We start from the raw sequence: 26649 nt of genomic DNA, 5'->3' as shown, positions 1-26649 counted from the left end.
GGCGATCACGAAAAAAAACTGCCTGCTGTTAAACTAATTTCTCTCTTTTCTGACATGATATGCATGTCAGAGGAGAGAGAAATGATGTCCCCCCAGCCAACTCAGTCTATCCTGGGTTGCCCTCCTCGTCATCTTCCTGAAAAAAAAATGGCGGGCGCATACGCAGATTTGCCAGCCGGAAATTTTTTCCTATTGGTTCCTTTTGATCACTGTGATAGACCCGATCACAGTGATCAAAAGCCAAAAATAAATAAATAAAATCCCCCTTTGTCATCCCCTTAGATAAAAATTATAAAATGAAAAAAAAAAAAAATCCATTCTTTGCCAATATAGTTGTGTTAGGGTGGGGTTAGGGTTATAGTTGCGTTAGGGTTGGAGTTAGGATTGTCCATTCTGCCCCCTTAGTGTGGCTTTACAAAAAAGTATACTGCGATCCAGCAGCATCCTCTCCCTCATCCACCTGAGGCGCGGAATAACCGGTGCATGGCAGTGACGTCATACGCCGGCGACGTGTGATTGGCTGGCAGCTGTTAACTATTGTGGTGCGGGAAGCTATCGGCTTCCCGCACAGCAATAGATTTCAGCTGAACGTGCGTCCAAGAATGCACGTTCAGTTCCTAAATTAGCAGAAAGCTTCCCCTGAGGCCAGGTGAGCAGAAGAAGAAAGAGGGGGGCCCAGTCTGGGCCCCACTCTGCTCACCAGGCCCCATACGCCAGTAAGGGCAGTAATGCCCTGATGGCGGCCCTGCTTATCACACATTGGTAATACCTCCTTTTATTTAAAATAATATCTAGAGGCAGAGTTACTTTCCAGGCAACATCCTCCCCGAAGCCTGGAAGAGATCTTTTACATATAAGAAAAATGTGGATTTCTCTGGAATAAGACATTGGATCACACATATCAAGGTATAATTTTATTCAGCTTCCTATGACCTGTGTGCCCATATAGGCTTAGGAGGGTTGATCCTACTGACAGATTCCCTTTAAGAGATCTGCAGCCGGTATTCTCTTTCCCTTTTAAGTGAACCTCTGTAAAGGATAAGATATTTAGCTCTGCGCATTGTGACAGGGTCACTGGCAATGTATGTGAGGGGAGATATGTGTCACGAAGATTGCTATCTTCCATGATGTGAAAACCCAGACGTTTCTCTCCAGCATGTTATGTGCTGAGAGGGATTAATCAGCCATGACAGGGTTGGGTTTTTGTGAGTAGTTGTAAGAGATGGTCAGGACGGCTACTCGCCATATCTCCACCTCAAGTGTGTGGTTCGGCAGGTTAAATATCCGGCCACTGAGTTTTTCTTTGTTGGGTGCTCAAGTGTGAGCTGAAGTGTATTATTTTCCACAAGGTCGGAGCCGCAGTGGAAAGGACTTTTTGCGTGGTGTTGATTTTCACTTATGCCTAAGTGGGCTGTTTTGTGTTACTATTTTGTTTTCTGGTTTATGAAGTAATAAACCAGCCACAGACTTTAACTCCAAATGTTCTTGTGTCTACCTCTGAGAGCAGCTCCTGCCAGAGCAGTGGGCGGAGGTGCTGGCGCCATATTCTATCGGGGAACCCCAAAAAGTTCATTATGACTTTGCACTACAGGATGCTAAGGAATACGCCACGTTAAAGACTGAAATCTTGAATCTTGGCACGCCTGGGAGTAACTATGTTGGTAAGAGCCCAGCGAGTCCACCACTGGGCATATGCTGGCAATAAACCCCCTCGCTCACAGAATGTTTGACTTGTTACTTCCAAAAGTAGTTGCAGCCAGAGTCTTCCACTCCTTCCCAGATAGTCGAATGTGTGGTGATGGACAGATTCATCCACTCCCTTCCCAGGCCAGTGGAGACCTGGGTTGCCCAGGATGACCCTTGGAACGCTGACAATCTAGTTGGCCTAGTAGAGAGGTACCAGGTTGTTGAGAAATCCCTCGGGAAATCGAACATAGTCACTTCCCTGTACTGGAATACCCAAAGGGGGCAGGCTCACCATGTAGGGGGTCTAGAGTCACAAACGGGGGTATCCCAATCTCGCTGAGGGTCCCGCAAAGGCTGTTGTTAAGGACGTGGTCTGTTGGCGATGTCACAATCCTGAACACGTACTTGCCCTGTGTCACATGTCCCCTGAACCAATGGACTGCAGACGACGTTCCTATTACGCGCATTCGGCCTGTAGTGTGTACTGTCAACCCGCAGGCGTGTGCCATGTCAATTAATGCGATAATGGTGCTTCCCCACCAGTTGATCCCTGCCAAATCTGTGGGTGTTCGCTGTATACACGAAAACACCAAGAACTAGTCTGTGGCCAGCGTAACCATGGGAACAGACTGTGGTGTCCAGTCCCATGAGGTCGGGGTACTCCAGGACTTGATACATCCAGTCATATTGGGGTGGGATTTTTCCTTATTTTGGGACTTGTGGCAAAAGGGGGCCGTACCAAGTCTCTCTGAGAAAAGCCAGATCCCTCAGGAAGAAACCCCGTTGAATTCAAAGGTGGATGAGTTCCCCGTGTGTCCTTGCCGGGGAGGAGGATGAGACGGTGACCAAAGAGGCCAACCTCCCTGAGGGGAGTGTCCAGAGAGAACTTTGGGACTGCTTAAGTTAGGGACCTTACTTTAAAGTGGGCGTGTAACAATGTTACAGTCTGTATCGGGGTTGCTCAAAAGCCAGGGGCGGAGACCAGATTCCCAGATATTGCAGTTAATGGGGAGGTTATTGTATCTGGTGACCAAACTGAGGGGAGGTGAGATAGTGGAGCAGCTGTTGGTTCCAGGACCCTAACGAAGGAGAGTTTTAGACATGGCCCATTTGCATGTTTTGGGGGGACATCTGGGGTTAGAGAAAACTCAGGAGAGGATAATGCGGAGGTTCTATTGGTCCGGATGCTATCGGAAGATCCTAAATTATTGTAGGTCCTGCACCCCCTGCCAGATAACTGCTCCCCCTTCCCACGTCCGAAGTCCACTAGCCCCATTACATGTTTATAGAAGTCCCGTTTGAGAGGATTGCGATATACCTAGTAGGTCCTGTAGTTATGGACTATGCGACCCATTACCCAGAGGCTGTAATACTAAGGAACTCAACCGCCAAGTCTATAGGCCAGAGCTTGTCAATATTTCTTCTAGGACAGGCCTGCCAAAGGAGATTTTGATGGACCAAGGGAAACCCTTCATGAGCAAAGTGATGAAGGAGCTGTGTAAGGTCCTCCAGATTGCCCAGCTGCGAACCTCAGTCTACCATCTGCAGACGGACTGCCAAGTGGAGCGCATCAGTAAGACCTTAAAGGCTATGCTCAAGAAGGTCATTGAGAAGTCCCAGTCTTGACTGTCCTATCTGCTTCTGTTCCTGCTCTTCTCTGTCAGTGAAGTGCCTCAAGCCTCTGGCTTCACCCCGTTCGAGCTCCTGTATGGTCGACATCCACAAGGGTTCCTAGATATCGCCAAGGAAACCTGGGAAGCCAAGGTTACACCCACCTGAGCATCATACAGCATGTTGCCGAGATGCCGGAGAGAATGGCAAAAGTGATGCCTATCGTGAAGGCGTATCCCCTTCAGGCACAGGAGGCACAGGCAAGGGTGTATAACCGATCAGTGAGGCTGAGGCAGTTCCAGCCTGAGGACCGCATTCTGGTGCTTATCCCCACGGTCGAGAGCAAGTTCCTGGCCAAGTGACAAGGCGCATACGAGATGGTGGAAAAACTTAGCGAGGTTAATCACAAGGTCCACCAGCTAGGTCGAAGGAAGCCACACCAAGTATACCACGTGAACTTGCTGAAGCCGTGGCGAGATCGGGAAACACTGGAAGCTCCTTGCCTCGGAGCCAGTCCCAAAGCCAAAGTGGAGGATGTCACGATTGCGGAGACTCTACCGCCGGCCCAGAAGCAACAGGGTAGAGAACTGCTGCAGCGGAACCGTGACCTGTGCTCAGAGGTGCCGGGGCATACGCAGGTGGTGGAGCATGACATTCTAACAGAGCCGCATATAAGTGTGAAGGTTAAGACATAAAGAATTCCCGAAGCATGTCGTGAGGTAATTTCTAACGAGGTGAAGAGAATGCTAGACCTCAGTGTGATATAGGAGTGAAACGGGTGGTCAAGTCTCATCGTCCTTGTGCCAAAGCCAGACAGGGAGTGGCGGTTGTGCAACGACTACCGCAGGCTGAATGAAGTGTCCAAGTTTGACACGTATCCGATGCCCCATGATAATGAACTCATTGAGAGGCAGGCTTGGTCCTGCGAGGTACATTACCACCCTCAATCTGACAAAGGGCTACTGGCAGATCCTCAGAAGGCCAACACCTGATGGGCATTTTCAATACACTAGAATGACTTTCAGACTGCAGGGGGCCCCAGTCACTTTCCAGATCAGATCCTAGCTCTACATAAGAAGTATGCCGCAGCTTTCTTCCATGACATTGTGGTGTTCAGCCCAGATGGGGGTAGTCATCTACCAAAGGTACAAGCGATTCTGGATGCTCTGAGAAAAACAGGGTTTACTATAAATCCAAAGAAATGTGCCATAGGGAAGAAAGAGGCCAAGTACTTAGGCTATATCGTCGGGAGAGGCAACAGCAAGCCACAAGTAAACAAGGTCGAGGCAATACAGAAGTGGCCACAACCGCTTTCCAAGAAGCAGGTGAGGGTGTTTCTTGGAATTGTGGGATATTACCGGCGGTTTATCCCAAATTTCGCCATAATTGACACACCACTGACGGATATCCTTAAAGTCACCAAATCGACGATGGCCAAATGGACTGCTGAGACAGAGCTGGCATTCCAAGAGCTGAAGCTGGCTCTGTGTAAACATCCGGTCCTGGTCACACTGGACTTCAGCAAAGAATTTGTGACCCAAACAGATGCGTTAGAAGTCGGGTTGAGAGTAGAGCTGTCTCAAGAAATAAATGGGGAAGAACATCCCATCCTGTATCTGAGCCAGAAACTCTCTTTCTGTGAGAAAAACTATGCCATTGTCGAGAAAGAATGCTTAGCCATAAAATGGGCTATTGATACACTGAAGTATTACCTACTAGGCCGTAGGTTTAAACTAGTGACAGACCAAGCACCTCTGAGATGGTTAAGGGAAAAGAAGGATAAGAATGCCCAGGTGACTAGGTGGTTCTTAGGCCTCCAGGACTTTAGTTTCTACGTAGAGCAGGAATGAAGTTATACGGTAACACAGATGCCCTCTCCCAAATTCCCTGTTTGGTGGCTGAAGTTGCCAAAACCCCCGGTTTGGGCAAGGGGGGGAATATGTGACAGGGTCACTGGCACTGTGTGTGAGGGGAGATATGCGTCACGAAGACTGCTATCTTCCGTGATGTATAAAACCCAGAAGTTTCTCTCCAGCATGTTATGTGCTGAGGGGGGTTAATCACCCATGACAGGGTTTTTTTTGTGAGTACTTGTAAGAGTTGAGCAGGATGGCTACTTACCATATCTCCAACCCCAAGGGGTGTGGTTCAGTAGGTTAGATATCCAAGCACTGAGTTTTTTTCTGTGTGTGTGTGTGTTAGGGTGCTCAAGTGTGAGCTAAAGTGTGTTATTTTCCACAAGGCCGGAGCCGAAGTGGAAAAGACTTTCTACGTGCTGTTGATTTTCAATTATGCCAAAGAGGGCCGTTTTGTGTTACTATTTTGTTTTCTGGTTTATGAAGTAATAAACCAGCCACAGACTTTAACCCCAAGTGTTCCTGTGTCTACCTCTGAGAGCAGCTGAGTAAGTCAATCGATCAAACCATCTGAAGATGCAGTTTACCAAACTCTGAAGTCTTCTGTATTTTGTTCCCCCTTGATGCTTTAGGAAGATCAAATCTTTTGATCTTCTGAGGGTCTCCCAAACAGCTCTTAATTCTACATACAGTGGCATTTAAAAGTTTGGGCACCCCTGGTAAAAATGACTAACTTATTATGAACTTTTTGTAATTTTTAAAATGTAAAAAATTACACTTTTTTGACTAAAATACAAAGGAAATGTGTCATCTAACTTTAGCCCTTTTAGAGATCATTTTATCTTCAACTTGCTTAATTGTTCACAATAACAGTAACCAGTGGTGCTTAAACTTTTACATGCCATTGTAGTATGAAAAACAATTGGCCCTGAAGTAACACGTCTTCCACCTGTGCTGCCCAACCCCAAGAATTTGCATCTGTGGTTACGGAAACACATTGATCTTAACTGCACTGTACTCCTTGCATCAGGTTGGCTAGATGAATCCACAAGTCTAGATATTTCCTTGCGCTTGGAGACAGCCTCATCTTTGTATCGGTCATCCTCTGAGCCACGTTCCAGACCTTCAAAATTTGTGACTGACGTGGGTAGGAGAGATATTGGGACCAGGATACTGCTGGGATATAAGCTGTCATCACCCACCGGATGGATATTGCTTCCTTGATAGACCAGACATATTTCCTTTCGCAAGCACATTTTTTTTCTTGAAAGGAATTTCTTTTTTCGTCTGGGAGATAAGAAGTCTGTTGTCTTAAATCCAGAATAATTCCTAGGAATACTTTTCTGTGGGATGGACGTTTCTAAATTCAAGATGCATCCCAAGTCTTTCAGAACTTTCATGGATGTCTCTATATATCTTTGAAAGATAAGACCCTCATCTTATCCTCCAAAGTTGTTCCTCACACATGTCATTCCCTTATTTCTTTTGGAACCACTATCTTCCTCTCAGGATGTTTCCACTAATCCAGAATTAACATCTTAATATAGCCGTGTATGGTAAAGACCATTCTTTTACGGTGTTTTGAGCCCACCGAACATTTCTTCCTGAATGGTTCTTAGTTCTGCCTTTACCTCTAACTTCATAAGACATGAGATCCTGCTTGGTAGAGTCCGCAATACTATGAAGAGAAATAAGATTTTTTTTTATCCTCTTTCATTTGCATATTAACTGATTTCTCCTCGTTCTCTGAGGATTTGTATGAAAAATATGGAGTATGACAGCCCGAACTTGGATGCAGGTTTAGCAAAAATAATAACAACTGTACATCTTGTCTGATAACAGCTCTAAGTTTGACAGAAATAGCCGTTTTTTTCGTCTTGCACTACTTTATTTGTGCATTATTTATGAAGGGGTTTCTTGTATGAGTCCACCAGCGTTTTGAAGCAAATTTCGCATTTCCTAACTTTTGGCTTTGATTTTGCACAAAGGAACCTTCACCCTGTAAAATAAACATACAACACTAAACCATGGCTGCACTAGTGTACCGTGGTAACCAGCCAGTAAATGCCTTTAATAAGTAAGTGCACTCATCAGCCAGACACTTACAGGGCCGGTGGTTGGCAGACTGCTCAGAAGGTTCTGAGCGGGGTAATAAGCTATCCATGGCTTCCTGTGCTATCCATTAGCCTGATCATGCAGTCATCCCTATCTTATATCATAGGCATCAATAGACGTAGTGCAACCCCATTCAAAAAGTTATAATGTACCAAAAAAAAGAACCAGACTTTGATATAAATCATGCTAACTCCATTATTAAGCATTTTACTTAGAGAGACAGAGTAATTACACATGCAGCAATTTTTATGAAAAAGTATAAATCCATTTATTTTACATATATGCTGACAAACAATTAAAAACAATTATTTAGCAGACAGTGAGCCATAGTAAATAATGAACCAATCAATTGGGGTGGTTTGCAGGTTTACAAATATATATCCTGAGTGGTATTAACATCAGTTAAATCACATTGCAGTAAACAGTTTAACACCAGTCTTTTTAGTAATCAGAAGGGCTTTATCTTCCCCTCTCCACGGGAGGTAGCAAACAGAGCAGAGAAAACACAAGTCACAGTTTAACAGCACACCATTATGTGTATATATATCTCAGTCTATGCCTCAGGTGCAATCATAAATACAGGCTGCAGACTATCAATGCTCATGTGCCCAGTACACAGTTACCCTGTGCTGAAATGTCAGACCCCAGTTAGTGTCACCTCACTGAATCAAGCAAGAATATCTCATTTTGTGGTGTTAGCAGTGTTGAATCATGCTATTACCAGTCAGGAAGGCTGTTAGGACCCACTTACCACGTGACCCCTGGCCCCAATGCGCATTTCGCCCCCTTGAGGAAGCTAGTGCGAAATGCGCATTGGGGCCAGGGGTCACGTGGTAAGTGGGTCCTAACAGCCTTCCTGACTGGTAATAGCATGATTCAACACTGCTAACACCACAAAATGAGATATTCTTGCTTGATTCAGTGAGGTGACACTAACTGGGGTCTGACATTTCAGCACAGGGTAACTGTGTACTGGGCACATGAGCATTGATAGTCTGCAGCCTGTATTTATGATTGCACCTGAGGCATAGACTGAGATATATATACACATAATGGTGTGCTGTTAAACTGTGACTTGTGTTTTCTCTGCTCTGTTTGCTACCTCCCGTGGAGAGGGGAAGATAAAGCCCTTCTGATTACTAAAAAGACTGGTGTTAAACTGTTTACTGCAATGTGATTTAACTGATGTTAATACCACTCAGGATATATATTTGTAAACCTGCAAACCACCCCAATTGATCGGTTCATTATTTACTATGGCTCACTGTCTGCTAAATAATTGTTTTTAATTGTTTGTCAGCATATATGTAAAATAAATGGATTTATACTTTTTCATAAAAATTGCTGCATGTGTAATTACTCTATCTCTCTAAGTAAAATCCCATTCAAAAAGTTGTCTGTTTCCGATTCTGAATGAAAATTTTGCACCATTGACTGCCGTAAGTTAACTGATCATGACATCAGTATGACCTGCCTCCTGTGACGTAGCCAGACATATGACCGTGGCACTACCTAAGAAGGGGATGTTGTGAGACCCACCACATGGGGACCAGCCAGAGCCCATGAGCGCTTCCTGACGCTGTACTGCTCCAACCTGTAGCCCACATGGAGAGCAGTATGGAGCAGCAATACCAGGGAGATCGACCCCATCGAGACCTAGTATGATACCCAGTAGGAAGAATACCCCAAAGTATTGCTCCTAGATCACCTGGCTAAGGAACATCCAAAACCCTGCAGCCAGACAGAGGGTTTAAAAAGGTACAAGAAACAGTACCTCTCTCTGCCCCTGACCTGATAGGAAAAAGAAACACTGAGGAAATGGGGAAAGAGCTTTTAACCTGCTTGTGTTTCCTGTTCCTATTTGGACAGAGGGGCAATCTAATGTCATTGCTGTCATGGTGCGATTATGTAAAAATATATACCTCCTGGACCAGCACCACTACTATGTAGTCAATACTGCATTTGCTTGGATCAACATCTGCTGGGTTCATCATGTGTGTGTTACAGCTAATCAGCAGCCATTGATTGGCTGCATCATTCACATTATGTCCGAGCCTTTTGTTATCTCTCAAAATGTTAGGGTAGGTAAATGAGAAGATTATAGTAGCAATGCTGCTTGTTGAAAGCTGGTTTGCTTTTGAGTCCTTGGACAGTCTGGTGTGTGCTTGGCTTGTGTATCAGAGGATGAGAAGCTTACATCATTTTCCGAAATAGTCCAAAATTTTCCTGCCATGCTCTTTATGACTTTAAACATCTGAATTTACCAACCTTGTTTCAGCGGTTATACAAAGTTAGCTGCTCCCCATGTTGATGGGGAGCAGTAACTATATTAAAACCTACAAGGGCCTCTTCCTAGCACGCAATACAAAAGCTAATATTTGAATTGGAAACTCCCAAACATGGCTCTGTAGTGTAATATGGTTAATACAATTATCCTTTATGAATAGCTTATTTTCAAAAACAGTGTCTTAAAGTCTGGGATCCAAAGTCTGATGAGTCCCATTCTATGCAATTTGTTCTGGCACCCATGTGGCATCACAAAATTATAAGCTCAAACTGATAAAGAAAGGTCAAGCCCAAGCATTTAATTAAAAAAAAAACATTTATTGTTTTTTTTTCACAACATGTTTTGAGACACTTATTTAAATTAATGTGAAATATCCAATGTATGTTTTACGTAGGTATGCTAACTTTTTTTTGGATAAGATAAATATTGGTAATTGCAGAGAATTATTTTCTCAAGGGGGTCACATGAGAAACTGGGTACCAATCGATTGAACCTAATTTTGTACACAAACAATTGTATCACTTTATAAAAAGCCACAAACTATATGGTTTTGATTAGCTCACAACAACATATGAAAAAAGACAGATTTGCCATCCGTGTGCCAACCATTTGATATATCAGCAGTGAACCAGATTTACAAGACCAAATACAGTTTACTGCTAATCTGTAAAAAAAAATCGGATACGCACCCATAGACTTGACTGAGCGAGTCTCCTCTGAAATATGGTACGGAAGAGTGTGCATAGCGATTTTTTTTTCACGCGGCCATTCGGTTAATGTGAAAAATCTGTCACCTGAACAGCCTAATAGCATAACATTAGTCCTAGTGCTGTCTGTATGAAGTCAGTTTTTTAACATGACAGAACTCACACCGAAAATACAGCCATGTGAGCGTAGCTTAATAATGCAAGGTACAATAAGCTTTATAGTATTAGCAGTTAATTGAGTAATGGAAAAATTGAGAAAAAAATTTTGGTTACCTCTATTTTACATGCATGGATCCACATGGGGGGGGGGGAGATGACAGACAAAGAGCGAGAAATCTTTATTGGAGTCAATGGAGTGGATGCGAGAAGCCACAGTCATAGAAGGGAGTATGAGGGGCTTAACCCTTACCTCTACTGCACAAGACATACAACAGAGCAAAGTAACACTCTAGCTTGGTGCAAAGGGGGAGATGTAGGTGTTAACCCTTTTACACACAAAGTTGAGGAGACACCAGAGTACATGGAAGGAGAAGTTTAGGAAGCTCATTTCACCAGTGAAGGATGGAAGGAAGGTGCACATAGAATATTAAATTTGAAAGACTCATGTAGTGAAAGTGAGAGGTAAGTCACACTGGTGGACCTAGTATTCATCAGAAATACTTTGCATAAGGCTACGGCCCCACTATCCGTATTTAGTCAGTATTTTTCCTCAGTATTTGCAAGCTAAAACCAGGAGTGGGCCAAAAATGCAGAATTGGTGCACGTTTTTCTATTATACCTTTTCTCTGATTGTTCGGCACCTGGTTTTGGCTTACAAATACTGAGGAAAAATACTGACCAAAAACGGATAGTGGGGTCGTAGCCTAAGTGAGCTGACAGGAGACTATCTGGGGAGTCGCAGCAGCTACTAATTTGCTGATCTCCCAACATACAAAGTGTAGTCGAAGCTTTCATCCAGCAATTAGGTGAAGATGACATCTGGAGGTGGGGCCACAATAGAAACTATGCTAGAATCATGGATCAGTTCAATCAACATTGTCAGTCCTTTGAGTATGCCTGTCATTGGGCCGATCAGACACAGCCAAATGGACAGATTAGGCCCTTGCAGTTGGCTGCAATTTGCTCAGGTCTGCTCCATAATGTTTTCTCTTTCTTATGTATGACATGTAACTCGGCATGAATATGGCTTCTCCCCTGTGTGAGTTCTCTGATGTGTAACCAAAGATGACTTCTTTGTAAAGAATTTTCCACATTTTGAACATGGAAATAGCTTCTCCCTTGTGTAACTTCTCTGATCTGATTCCATGTAAAAACTGTTTCCACATTCTGAACATGAGAATGGCTTGCCTCCTGTGCGAGATCGCTGATGTATAGCAAGGTATGATTTACTGCTATAATGTTTCCCTCATAAGGAACATAAACATGGCTTATTTGTTTAAACTATCTCTTGTGCGATATTTGAATTAATGCTATAATCTTTTCCATGTTCTGCAATTAAAAGTAACTCTACCCCTGTGTGAATTCTCTGATGTGCAACAAGATTTGCCTGAAAACTGAAACATTTCCCACATTCTGAACATGAAAATAGTTTCTCCCCTTTGTGACTCCTATGATGTTTAACAAAATGTGTTTTCAGTTTAAAACTTTCTCCACATTGTGAACACAAAAATGGCTTCTCCCTTGTGTGAATTTTCTGATGGTGAAGAAGAGAAGACTTATTGCTGAAACATTTCTCACATTCCAAGCATGAATATGGCTTCTCCCCTGTATGGATTCTCTGATGGGCAACAAGATTTGCCTTAAAACTGAAACATTTCCCACATTCTGAACATGAAAATGGTTTCTCCCCTGTGTGACTTCTCTGATGTATAACCAAATTTGACTTTTTTGCAAAGAATTTTCCACATTCTGAACATGAATATGGCTTCTCCCCTGTGTGACTTCTCTGATGTATAACTAAAGTTGACTTATTTGCAAATAATTTTCCACATTCTGAACATGAAAATGGTTTCTCCCCTGTGTGACTTCTCTGATGTCTAACAACATCTGATTTATATTTAAAACTATTTCCACATTGTGAACATGAAAATGGCTTCTCTCCTGTGTGAATTTTCTGATGGTTAACAAGAGCAGACTTACTGCTGAATTGTTTCTCACATTCTGAACATGAATATGGCTTCTCTCCTGTGTGACTTCTCTGATGTATAACAAGTTTTGATTTCTGGTGAAAAGAATGTCCACATTCTAAACAGGTAAATGGCTTTTTCTCTGCATGACTTTTCTCATGCATAACAAAAGATGATTTAATCCTAAAACATTTCCCACATTCTGAACATGAAAAAGGCTTTTCACCTGTGTGAATTCTCTGATGTATAATGAGTTTGTATTTGAATCTAAAACATAACCCACATTCTGAACATGAAAATTCCTGTTTCTCTGTGTGACTTCTCTGATGTATTATCAGAGATGATTTGTGATGAAAACATTTCTCACATTCTGGGCATGAATATGGCTTTTCCCCTGTGTGAGTTTCCTGATGTGTAACAAGATCTGATTTCTGGTTAAAACATTTACCGCATTCTGAACATGAATATGGTTTCTTTACAGGGTGGGCTGTTTGCGTTTCATCAATCCTTTTATGATTTTTAGTTTGCTTAACAGTCTTTGATAGGACCTGTTTAAAATGTTCAGACAATAGATCTTTGCTTTGCTCCTCATATGTATGTTGTGTTATGCCGCCATCTTCTGCTTGGAAATGTGAAGATATCTGATGTCCTTGTAATGTCCGGGAATAGTCATCTGCCAAAAACATAACCTGTATTAAAAGAGGTGTCTGATAAAAAATTTATCACCTATCCAAAGCTTACTGATAAGTGAAAGTCCAACCGTAGGGGTGCGGGTTGATCAGCAGAATGAGGAAATCTTAACCCCAATGAGGCACTTTTATCCCTGTTACAACATGAAGCATGTCGGATACTTTACGACTGCTCAAATTATTCTCCAGGGAACTGCCAAAAAGAGCAGCATGAAGAGGGAATGAATGGAGCAGTGGTAAAGCATGTGCATTGCCAGCCTGGTAAGGACCCCTGACTGTATCTCATTGGCCAATTTTCCTATTGCAATCGGATATTACAATTTTTGCCAAAATGGTAGCTAGGCAAGACCTCAGTCATTCATTTATTAATACACCCTGACCAATCAGGCTTTATCCCTGGTTGCTCAATTACCTTTATTATACATAGAGATTATAAAAACCCTCAAGCGACTATCATGGGAGATGTCTCCAAAGCATTCAAGTCGACTGAGTGACCTTTCTACTTCCATACACTTTAATGTTTTGGGTGAACCGCAGAACCATTTCAGCCACCACACAGCATGAGGTAGAGCTGCCCTTTATCACCACTTTTATTCACATTAGTGATAGAAGCCCTGGGAATACATATATGGCAGGACCCTGTAGTACTAGAGTTTGATGTACCCCTAGTGAGCAGACCCTGATGTGTCACTTGAACACATTACAAATCATCCAAATCATTCTGGCTTCCTGTTTCAACTCCAAATTAATTGATCCAAGTCCAGTTTCTTACCTATATTATGTGTTGCAGCATCTCCCTATACATATTTACAAACTTATGGCTCAAACATTGGAGAGCATGACAGCCTCATTTTTGTGGAATAACAGCTGGAATGGGGTATCCAATAGACATCGTGGGAGGCTTAGGGCATGGCATTACCAGACATTAGGTTATACTATTGGTGAGTCAATTAGCACATCTCAATAGGTGGCAGACATCAGTGTGCAGACAGTGGCGTAACTTGAAGCTCATGGGCCCTAATGCAAAAGATTCAATGGGGCCCTCTGGGTGCAGACACTTCTGGAAAAGTATCCGGTTTATCAGACAGATTTCAGATTTTTCAGGAGAGATTACTTTTGTTCTCAAGATTCCTTACTATAAAGAAGGCTCTATCATGAAGAAAAAGTTATTTAAATCTATGAGGACTTTATACATAAGTGAGGGACTTTTTTTTTATTAACACTGCCTATCTTTTTGGATTAAATATAAAATGTAATAGCCTCTTGCTCTGTAAACCGTACCCCTGAAGCCATATGCTACCTGTAACAGGTGTCCAATCGGGCTGTATAAACAATTGGTGGTGGCAGCTAGTAGTGGTCCTTTTTTGTTATTGCGGAGCTGATAGTGACCATACCAGGGTATGTACATATATTCCATGCGTTTGAATTGGAGGTGTAAGTACCATAGGCTGACTCCGAGTTCCCCAATAACCAGCCTAGTTTTGGAGGCAGCCGCGGCCTAGTCCATCACTCGACGGTAAATTGCGTAGTTGTCCTGACGATTGGAGGCAGCGGAGGTGTGTTCCCTTAACAACTACTGGCAGCGGTTGGGTCTGTGTGACCTCTCTGGTGTCATCTGTGACAAAATGTTAACAGTGGTAGGTTCAGCTTGACCCCCCCCCCCACATCGCCCCGACTGTGCCATAAAGTCTACACATTGTCTGTACCAGTAGGTAGAAAGCTTGGACATACTTTCTTTTTTCTCTTTTTTAAGGTTGCGCCTGTTCATTCAACTGATGAAATCACTTTAGCAGAACTCTCCTAAATAAAATGCCTCCCCAATATCAGAATTAGATAGCTGGGTTTCAAACATCGTATTGAAAGAAAATGGCTTCTATGGAAGTAGAATCTGTGACTTCTCTACATTTAGTGGTTCCTACTCACCTGAGTCTTCATCTGTAGGAAACTCCTCTTTACACCGCACCTCACTTATCAAATATGTCTCTGTAGTATTAATATTGTTCAGATCTTTACTCTGTAAAAGTCACAGACAGATGGAGAAGTCACATCTATGATCAGCTCTAATCTGGTCACCACCACCGTTCTCACTACAGAAGTTTCAAACATATACTCGTGGATAAAACAAGACTGAACACAAGACCTTCACAGCTGTCTACATATCATAGTGTAGGTCTCATGACATCTTCACTCCACCTACCTGATGATCCAGAGGAACATCTGGATTTTCTTGTTTACAGTCTTGTGGCAGAAGGGGACAGAGACATCTCTCTGGTGTTGTCCACTTACTGGATAGAACTGAAGGAAACATATACAGGGACTGAATTTATTCTGTACATACAGATAATTTAGACCGTGCATATTTAGTCCTATTACCAGGTGGTGTGAGGGGCTGGGGAACCGCTATCATGACGGTCTTGTACTGATCTTTGTGTGCTTCTAAATATTCCCACTCCTCCATGGAAAAACAGATGGAGATATCCTGACATCTTATAGGAACCTGACACATACAATTATACAGTCATCCCTCTGATCCCTTCATAGCGTTACTGTATAATGTTCCAGCATTCCCAGCAGTGTCACCTCTCCAGTCAGCAGCTCAATCATCTTGTAGGCGAGTTCTAGGATCTTCTGGTCATTGATGTCCTCATGTGTAATTGGTTGAGGTGGAGGCCCCGTGATTGGGCTCAGGGTTCTTCCCCACCTATCAGACACAGGGGCCTGACAGCGCTCACTAGCGGTCTTCTTCATTACTGTGTAATCCTGGTTATGGAGAGACACATTAATAAATCTCACTACAGACATTTCCAGAGTCCTCACCTCTCCAGTTCTGGCCATCTGTTATTCCCACAGATAAGAATGATGTAATGTGACGTCATCAGAATCTCTCACCTCTCCAGTAAGCCTGAAGAGGATCTCTAGGGTGAGGTGTAATATCCTCTCCGCCATCTTGACCCTGTTACCATCCATCCTTGACGGGTGAATCAGGAAAATTCTCTTATATAGAACATCTGCACTGAGAGGATCCAATATTGTAGGGACCTGAATGGGAAGGAGATGATCCATTGTAAAATCATAAAGAATTACTTGAGATAATAAAGGGAACCATACAAGTATGTAAATGTAAAACGTGTAGATACGTAGTAAATACTACCACTAGTTAGAAGTATTCGATGTGTGGGTATAGAAAATAGTTTCAAAGTGGAAACTGCTTCATAGAAATGAGCCGATCGGTAGAAATTTGAATTCGCTGGCTTCAGTGAATTAAACCCCAAATTTGGATTTGCCATGAATAAATTCACCCAAATCGCATACTTAAAAATCCTTACATTGCCTGGAAAATATTTGTAGAATATTGTGAGTTCCCCTTGGAGTCAATTGAACACGTGTTGAGCTCTATAATGCAAACACAGCTTCACTTGTTTTTTAATGCTTGACAAGACTTTAGGAAAATATTTCCCACAGCCTCAGCATGAAAATGGCTTCTCCCCTGTGTGATTTTTTTAAATTAATGCTATAATATTTCTTATATTCTGAAATTAAAAGTAACACGACCCCTGTGTAAATTCTTTGATGTGCAACAAGATTTGCCTTAAAGATTTGCCGACAGCGTTCGGATTTCAGGCACGGGGGGGCGCCAGCGAGGGTTCAGTCACCGCTTTGTGTATAGAGAGCGGCAGCTGGAACTGCGTCCCAGGCATTGATAGACAGCCGGCTCTAAAGATGAACGAACTGTTAGTTAGTGCGGAGGGCGCGATTACACCCATTGCTCTCTACACAGTGCAGGGCCTGAAACCGTATTTCTGGGTTAAAACATTTCCTGCATTCTGCACATGAATATGGTTTCTTTACAGGGTGAGCTGGTTGCGCTTTATCAACCTATTTGTGATTTTTAGTTTGCTTAACAACCTTTGAAAGGACCTTTTTAAAATGTTTAGATGATAGATCTTTGCTTTGCTCTTCATATGTATGTTGTGTTATGCCGCCATCTTCCGCTTTGAAATCTGAAGACATCCAATGTCCTTGTAATCTCCTGGAACAGTCATCTGCCAAAAACATAACTTGTATTAAAAGGGTTGCCCAGTTAAAACAATTTATCACCTATCGAAAGGATGGGTGAAAACTTAATGATCAGTGTAAGTCCAACCGTTGGGACCTGGGTTGATCAGCAGAATGAGGAATTATTATCCCAGACAAGGCACTTTTATCCTTTTTACAAAGTGTAGCAGCAGGTCAAATGCTTGACCACCGCTCCATTTATTCTTTATGGAACTGCCAGAAAGAGTTGAGTAAAGCCCCGGCGGAAATGAATACAGAATTGGTCAAGCATGTGCGATGCCAGACTGGTAAGAACACTATACTGTGTGATTGTTATTAGCCAACTTCCTTACTGCAATCGGATATTAAAATATATTGCCAAAATATTTGCCTGGCAGGTAACCTCAGTGACTTGTTCATTAATACACCCTGACCAAATGGGCTTTATGCCTGGTTGCATAATGACCCTTAATACACATAGACTTTTTTTACAAATCCTCAAGAGACTCACTATCAGGTCTAGGGAGATTTTGTACGGTGATGTCTCCAAAGCATTTGACTCAATTGAGTGGCGTTTCTTGATCCGTACACTTTTAAATTTGGGATGCGGAAACACTTATTTCGTGGTTAGGTCTTCTCTTCAATGAACCCAAAACCTGGTTAATTATAAATAGGTGGACCTCAGAACACTTTCAGCTACAATGTGGCACCAGACAGGGCTGCCATTTATCACGACTATTATCGGCATTCGCAATAGAACCCTTGGCAATATGTCTACGGCAGGACCCTGCAGTACTCTGTTCTGAAGAACCCTCAGTGAGTGAGAAAATACATTTTTATGCAGATGATAGACTCCTTTACCTTGTGGACCATAAAGTGCCACTCTAACAAATTATGGACAGTCTACATTACTTTGATTCCTGTCTGGACTCAAGTCCAGTTTGTTATGTATAGATATAATGGCTCCTTCTAGATTGGTGGCATAGGTACCATTATTGAGGGAATAAGCTATCACATACTTGGGTTGTCGGGGTCTCTAGATCTGTGGCAGAATACATGCAGCTAAATGTATCGCCACTTTTGTCCCAAATGTAGTCTACAAATAAAGGATAGACTAACCCCGCATTGTCGACAGTAGCTAGAGTAAGGTTAAAATGACCCCTTTATCCAAAATATTATACTTGTTGCAGCAATCCAGAATATATATTCCCACACATATAACACAAACATTGAGGAGCAATGTAGCCTTATTTGTGTGAAATAATGGCCAACTTAGGGTATCCAAAGACATTGTGTGGCATCGAGGGAGACTGGGGTAATGGCATTACTGGACATTAGGTTATACTGTCTGTTCAGTAAATTAGCTCATCACACGTTAAAAGAAATGAGGGTCCAGACACTTCTCACACATCCCTATAGCAAGGTATATTCGTATCTATTACATCTTATGCTTTGTGGTGTGGGAGTCAGAGGGTCATCTTTGGAGGCTCCAGGAAGAAGGCACTCGTGGCTGGTATGGAAGGTGGAGGGAGGGACTTTTCAAGATACTTGGGATTAATACACATATTCCCCTCTGGCACAAGGACATATTTTTAATTACCTACATTTCAATATACCCAATCAGTATACAAATGGGTCCAAGACCATTGAACTTGCCTGCCTTTACCGTGTCAGAGCTAGTGCTTAACCCTCCAACCTTATATCCACCTTTTATTCAATACTCTTTAATTCTAGGGAAATATTCTCTTGTTCTTTTAAAGCCGTGGTCCGAAACTAAAATTTATTTTAATCATATATATATTTATCCATTTTTTTACATAATACAATCAGTTAAAAAGTCCCTATCCTTCTCTCACTACTGTAACTGCTTCGGTGTGATGATGCTTCATCTGAGAATCCCAGTTCATGTTGGGATAATTAAAACAAGTCGTCATCAGGGGGCAGAGGCTGCGGATTGCAGACTTGTAGTTTAAGACCAGACAGCCCATTTAAGCTATAAAAGGAGGTCAATTGTAAGAAGATCCTTAATTGCACTAATTCGACTCGAACACCTAGAGGTTAATATATTTGAAACTGCACAGTAAATTTAAAAACATTATAGGGTGAATCAGCTAGGTAGGATGGATCCTTAATTGTACCTCTGTTTGTAGTACCAAGTCTAAAATGTTATTGTCTGATGGCAATTTGAAAATGTACCAGCCAGTATCAGAAAGGTTCAAGCAAAACGATATTTCCCACAAATAATCTCCTTGGGATCAATGTTAACAAAAAGCCCAAATATCTTTCGCATTGTTTGTACCATGTAAGGTGGCTAACGAACACATAGTCGATGGGAGGTATGTATCACAGAGATTGCTGACGTCTGTGATGTAACCAGGAATGTTGCTCTACTGCACCTAAGCACTAAGAGGACTGTTTGGTGCACCTGGAGATGGGTTACGGGCAGCTGTGAGAGATGGGCGGGTCTGGCTGCCCACATACCTCCCCTCTGGCTATGGTCAAAATATAAAATGGAGGCCGTTGTTTGGCACATGGTCTGTGTTTGGAGGGAGAAGGCCTATTGTGTGTTGTTGTCTCCAGACAGAGCCAGTGAACTGGATGCTACCCAGCCTGTGTGCCCACAGGACTGGCTAACCAGAGACTTTGCCTAAAGGACTCTTTACTTTGTTTGCCTGAACAGAAGGCTGTTTTTTTCCCTTTGCCTTTTCCTTAGTTTATAAAGTAATAAACCGACATGGGCATTTAAAGGAACATGCCTTCTGTTTGCCTCCCGGCGCACCCAAGTGAGTAGAAACCCCACAATTGGTGTTAGCAGTGCAGGCAGCGTTCCCAGCAGATACATGTGACTGTTACAGGAAGAACTGCATGTCGTGGGTGAAGTCTGCCACAAGCCAGCAAGCAACGCTGGACAAAATTGAGGACCTGCTGAAACACTTGGTCCAGTCGCAGCAGCACCAGCAGGAGACCAATAGGCTATTGTTACAGCAGATCCAGCAGCACCAGCAGGAGCAGCAGCAGCAGATCCAGCTTCTGGCAACCACCATCCAGGGCAGGACGAGCAGCCCAAGTCCGGCTGATGACTCCCACGTCCGGAAGGCAGTAAGACGTAAGACGGGCCTTGCAGAAGATGACCCCTGGGGATGACGTGGAAGCTTTTTTGACTGTATTTGAAAGGGTTTCCGAAAGGGAGAAACTTCTGCCAGAGCAGTGGGCAGAGGTGCTGGCTCCATACCTGCCGGGGGAGCCCCAGAAAGCTTACTATGACTTAGCTTTGCAGGATGCTAAGGAGTATGGCAAACTCAAAACTGAAATTCTGGCACGCTTGGGGGTGGCTATGTCTGTCAGAGCACAGCGCGTCAAACTCCCTCACTCCCAAATGTTTGACCTTTTGCAGCTGGTCCAAAAATGGCTGCAGCCGGAGCCCTCTACGCCTGCGCAGATGGAAGGGCAAGTGGTGATGGACCGGTTTGTGCATTCCTTGGCGAGGCCAATACAGACTTGGGTTGCTAAGGGTGATCCCCGAAATGCCAATGAACTGATCAGACTGGTCGAGATACCAGGGGGTGGAGGATTCCTTGGGACGGCAGCCCACTCCATACTAGGGGTCCCAACAGGGGGCGGAGGCCCAAAAGGGGGTGGGACGTCCAAGGCCCATTTGAGGAGATAATGCCCAAGGTCCCTACGGTGATGTCATTTGCTGGAGGTCACACGGCCCAGGCCATATAGCCGCCCGTTGTCTCCTGACCCCCGAACAAATGGACTGCAGCATAGGACGCCGCTGTTCATACTATGCGTATCCGGCCTGCAGTGTGAACTGTCCACCCAGCGAGGGGCCACAAGCATGTCCCGTGAAGGTGAACGGTTGGCAGGTAACGGGACTGCTAGACTCCGGGAGTCTACTGACCCTTGTGAGGGCCACACTCCCTCTCCAACTGATCCCAGGGAAAAAGGTTGGCGTATGGTGCATTCATGGTGCTGCTAAGGACTACCCCATGGCCAGAGTGGACATTGAAAAGGCCCATGGTACTGAGTCCCACGAGGTTGGCGTCGTCCAGTACTTGTTGCACCCCATTATTATAGGCCGGGACTTTTGTTTGTTTTGGGATCTGTGGGAAAAGGGTTCAGGGTTCACTAGCTTGGATAAGGAACCAGCTAACCCTGAAGAGGTATCACCACACCCAGAGTCGGACAGGTTTCCCTTTTGTGTTCTGGTGGGGGATGAGGAGGTAGTGTCCCCTGAGTCTGACATTCCGGAGTTAAGGGTGAGCAGCGAGAATTTTGGGACCACCCAACATAGGGACCTAACTCTGAGGGAAGACTTTAACAATGTCACAGTCATAAATGGGATTGCACAAGAGCCGGGGGATGACAAGATTTCCCTATTTTATGCTAAGTGAGGAGTTGTTGTACCGGGTTACGAAAGTGAGGGAGGAGCTTGTGGAACAGTTAATAGGGCCGGGTCCTTATAGACGGAGGGTGTTGGACATGGCCCATTCACATGTCTTGGGTGGCCATCTGGGAGTAGAAAAAATGCAGGAACGGATCATGCAGAGGTTCGATTGGCCCGGATGTCACCAGGAAATATTAAAGTTTTGCAGGTCCTGCCCTACATGCCAGTTAACCGCCCCCACCTCTCACTTTCGAAGTCCCCTCATGCCATTGCCCATTATTGAAGTGCCGTTCGAGAGAATTGCTATGGACTTGGTCGGTCCCCTGGTTAAATCTGCTCATGGGCATCAATATATATTGGTCATCCTGGACTATGCTCCACGCTATCCTGAAGCGATCCCCCTGAGAAACTCCTTCGCAAAGAGTATAGTATATTGGTCCACGTTTTTTTCCCAGACAGGTTTACCAAAGGAGATCCTGACCGACCAGGGAACACCCTTTATGAGTAAGGTGATGAGGGAGTTATGCAAGGTCCTGCAAATCTCCCAACTGAGGACTTCAGTACACCATCCTCAGACACATGGCCATATGGAAAGGTTTAATAAAAAGGTGAAGAGTATGCTGAGGAAGGCCATACAAAAGGACGGTAGAGACTGGGCCTGTCCCCTACCATATCTGTTGTTCTCTATTCGAGAGGTTCCACAGGCCTCTTCAGGGTTCTCGCCATTTGAACTCCTTATGGCCGACATCCGCGGGTTCTCCTTGATATAGCAAAGGAAACCTGGGAAGCCGAAGTCACGCCCCACAGAAGCGTCATTGAGCATGTTGCACTGATGCAGCAGAGGATTGTGAAGGTGATGCCCACCGTAAAAGGACATCTCCTCCAGGCACAAGAGGCTCAGTTTAATCCGGGAGAACGAGTCCTCGTGCTAATTCCTACTGAGAGAGTAAATTCTTGGCCAAATGGCAAGGGCCGTATCAGGTGGTGGAGAAGCTTGGTGATGTGAACTATAAGCTTCATCAAACAGGAAGACAGAAACCACACTAGATCTGCCACGTCAAGCTCATCAAGCCATGGCAAGACAGAAAGCCGGCTGAAAAGCCGTGCTTGCTGGGCAAGCCAGAAGGCGAGGTTGGAGGTGTTGCCATAGCGTAGATGCTGTCGAAGCCCAAAAACAGCAGTGTCGGGAGTTGCTGCAGAAGAACAGGGACCTGTTCTCAGATTTGAAGGAGTGCACAAAGTCATAGTACACGAAGTTCTGACAGAGCCAAAGGAGGTGAAGCGTATTTTGAAACTCGGGGTCATTGAGGAATCCAAGAGCAGTTGGTCGAGCCCGATTGTCCTGGTCCCAAAACCTAATGGCGAATGGAGATTCAGCAATGACTATCGGAAGTTGACTGAGGTCTCCATATTCGACGCATATCCAATGCCGTGTGCCGATGAGCTGATCGAGAGACTTGGGTCAGCAACGTACATAACCACCTTGGATTTAACAAAGGGATATTGGCAAATCCCCATGTCACTGGAAGCCAAGGAGAAGACTGCGTTTTCTATGCTGGACGGATGCTTCCAATATGTCCGGATGGTATAAAGTAACATAAATAATACATCTAGAAGGAATTGTAGCAGTATGTAAACATATAAATCCTCTAAAATAAATACTTTTATTAAACTCACTAAAAAGCACCAATATCCGTGTAGTGAAAAATAGTAAGTGGATGAACGGTCATCCTAAATGGCATATCTCCTTCGGAGAAATTGAACAACACATTATACAAGATGGACTTAATTAGCCCTATTAAAAGTCTAAGATGATCCTGCCTAACGCGGAGGTTGGCACCCTGATAACAAATATCTCCAGATGCCGTTTCGACTGCAGGGGTCCCCAGCCCCGGCCACTTTGCAGAGGGACATGGACCGATTCCTTGCACCCCATAAGGAATATGCCGCAGAATACCTGGATGATATTGTAATCTTCAGCCCAGAATGGGGAAATCATTTGGAAAAGGTCCAGGCAGTGTTTGATGCCCTAAGAAAGGCAGGGTTTTCAATAAACCATAAAAAAATGTTCCATGGGGAAAGAAGAAGCCATATACCTGGGACATGTAGTGGGTAGAGTCAAGATCAAACCCCAAATCAGTAAAGTGGAGGCAATCCAAACCTGGCCAAGACCACTTTCGAAGAAGCAAGTTAGAGCCTTTCTAGAAATCGTGGGATACTACAGAGATTCATCCCAAATTTCGCAATGATGGCCGCACCCCTGACTAACCTTCTTAAGGGGATGAAATCAGCAATGGCTAAATGGTCTGAAGAGGCAGAGACGGTCTTTCAAGACATGAAAGGGGCTCTGTGTAAGCAACCGGTTCTGGTTGCCCCCAACTTCAAGAAAGAGTTTATACCCCAGACAGATGCCTCAGATGTTGGTTTAGGGGCAGTCCTTTCCCAGGAGATACACGGGGAGGAGCACCCTATTCTCTACCTGAGTAGGAAGCTGCCCTCGTGTGAAAAGAATTATGCTGTCATAAAAAAGGAATGCTTGGCCATAAAGTGGGCGGTGGACACGCTATGTTACTATCTATTGGGATGAAATTTTAAATTGGTAGCAGACCATGCCCCACTCAGACAGATGGGGGGAAAAAGGGAAGAAATGCTAGGGTCACCCACTGGTTTTTAGCCCTAGAGGATTTCCACTTCCATGTAGAACATAGAGCAGTGAAGCTACATGGTAATGCCGATGCCCTCTCGAGAATTCCCTCTCTACTGGTAGAAGGTACCAAGCCCTACGGCATTAGGCAGTGGGGGGGTATGTAAGGTGGCTAACGGACACATAGTCAATGGGAGGCATGTATCACAGAGATTGCTGACCTCTGTGATGTAACTCGGAATGTTACTCTGGTGCGCCTGGGGCCGGGTTACGGGCAGCTGTGAGAGAAGGGCGTGTCTGGCGGCCCACATACCTCACCTCTGGGTGTGGTTAAAATATAAAATGGAGGCCATTGTTTGGCACATAATCTGTGTTTGGAGGGAGAAGGCCTCCTGTATGTTGTTGTCTCCAGACAGAGCCAGTGAACTGGATGCTACGCAGCCTGTGTGCCCACAGGACTAGTGGCTAACCAGAGTTTGCTTTACTTTGTTTGCCTGAACAGAAGGCTGTTTGTTTTCCTTTTGCTTTTTCCTTGGTTTATAAAGTAATAAACCGACATGGACATTTAAAGGAACATGCCTCCTGTTTGCCTCACGGCGCACCCAAGTGAGGAGAAACCCCACAACCAGTAGAAAGGCAGAAAGCTTAGACATACTTTATCCTTTTTCTTAGTTTTTCGGCTCTTCATATACATTCACCTGTTGAAATTACTTTAGCAGAACTCTCCTAGATAAAATCCCTCCCCAATTTCAGAATTAGTTTGCAGGAATTTAGACACCCTATCAAGACAAAATGGCTTCTATGTGGAATGAGAATCTGTGACTTCTCAACATTTAGTGGTTACTACTCACCTGAATCGTCATCTGTAATAATCTCCACTTTAAACCAGTCATCATCTCTCACATATGTCTCTGTAGTATTAATATGGGTCAGATCTTTACCCTGAAACAAATACTATAAAAGTCACATCTATAATCAGCTCTAATCCGGTCATCTCCACCGTTCTAATTACACCAGTATAAAACATAATACTGTTGGATAAAACAAGACTGAGCACAAGACCTTCACAGCCATCTACACATAACACGGAAGATCTCATGACACCTTCTCTCCATCTACCTGACGATCCTGAGGAACATTGGGATTTTCGTGTTTACAGTCCTGTGGAAAAAGACGACGGGGACATCTCGTTGGTGTTGTCCTCTTACCGGATAAAACTGGAGGAAACACAGAGGGACTGAATTAATTTTTTTACATACAGAGAATTATAGGCCGTGTGTATTTAGTCCTGTGTATTACCTAATGATGTGAGTGGCTGGGCAACCTCCATCATGACATTTCTGTACAGATCTTTGTGTCCTTCTAAATACTCCCACTCCTCCATGGAGAAATAGACAGTGACATCCTGACACCTGACAAGAACCTGACACATACAATGATATTGTCATCCCTCCCGATCCCTTCATAGCATTACTGCATAATGTCCCAACATTCCCAGCAGTGTCACCTCTCCAGTCAGCAGCTCAATCATCTTGTATGCGAGTTCTAGGGTCTTCTGGTCATTGATGTCCCCATGTGTCATGGGGTCAGGTGGAGGCCTCATGAATGGACTCAGGGGTCTTCCCCATCCCTTAGACATCGGGGCCTTACAGCGCTCACTAGAGGTCTTCTTCACTACTGTGTAATCCTGGTTATGGAGAGACACATTAATAAATCTCACTACAAACATTTCCAGAGACCTCACCTCTCCAGTTCTGTCCATCTGTTATTCACATAGATAGGAATTATGTAATGTGATATCATCAAAATCTCTCACCTCTCCAGTAAGCCGGAAGAGGATCTCTAGGGTGAGGTGTAGTATCCTATCCGCCATCTTCTCCCTGTCCCTATCTATCCTTGACGGGTCAATCAGGAAAATTCTCTTATACAGATCTCCACTGAAAGGATCTGATATTGTAAGGACCTGAATGGGAAGAACATAAGCCAATGTAAAATCATAAAGGATCCCATGTAGAAATTCGAATTTGCCAGCTTCCACGAATTTTCACAAAAAATTTGTTTTTACGTTGCATACATTCATACAAATCACATAATTAAAACCAGGGCTGTGGAGTCTGAGTCGTGGAGTCGATGTCGGTATAAAATGGACCGACTCAGACTCCTAAAATATATAATAAATTGGGCCATAACTCCGGTGAACCTCGCTGGACCGTTACCCGATACAGCCATCCTTGGTCGCAGACCACCCGCCCGAGGTCTGAGTCCGAGGGAGGCTGTGCCGCCTGTTCCTTAAGAGCTTTCAGGCTGTCGTCAGCCTCCAATGCCGTCTGAAGCCCCTGACTGGACGTGGCCAGAGTAGACGAGAGTACCACGTCTTCTGTCAGTTCACCGGGACCAGTCTCCTGGCTTCAGTCTGACCCGGCAGCCACTTGATCGGAAGGGGAGAAGCCGTCGGACTCCCGAGGGGCCCGGGTGCCACCACTGCGCGTGCCAGCGGCCACAG

The 26649-nt window shown here is 44.1% G+C and overlaps 1 pseudogene; it reads right to left on the bottom strand.

Annotated features, from left to right (window-relative positions):
• Positions 1–9921: 9921 nt before the first annotated feature.
• On the bottom strand, positions 9922–26156 carry LOC141271906 (uncharacterized; annotated as a pseudogene).
• Positions 26157–26649: the final 493 nt, after the last annotated feature.

Source organism: Phyllobates terribilis, unplaced genomic scaffold (genome assembly GCF_046119375.1).
Source record: "Phyllobates terribilis strain yellow unplaced genomic scaffold, ASM4611937v1 Scaffold_5__5_contigs__length_657084704, whole genome shotgun sequence".
Classification (NCBI taxonomy): Eukaryota; Metazoa; Chordata; class Amphibia; order Anura; family Dendrobatidae; genus Phyllobates; species Phyllobates terribilis.
This window is presented reverse-complemented; position numbering and strand designations above follow the sequence as displayed.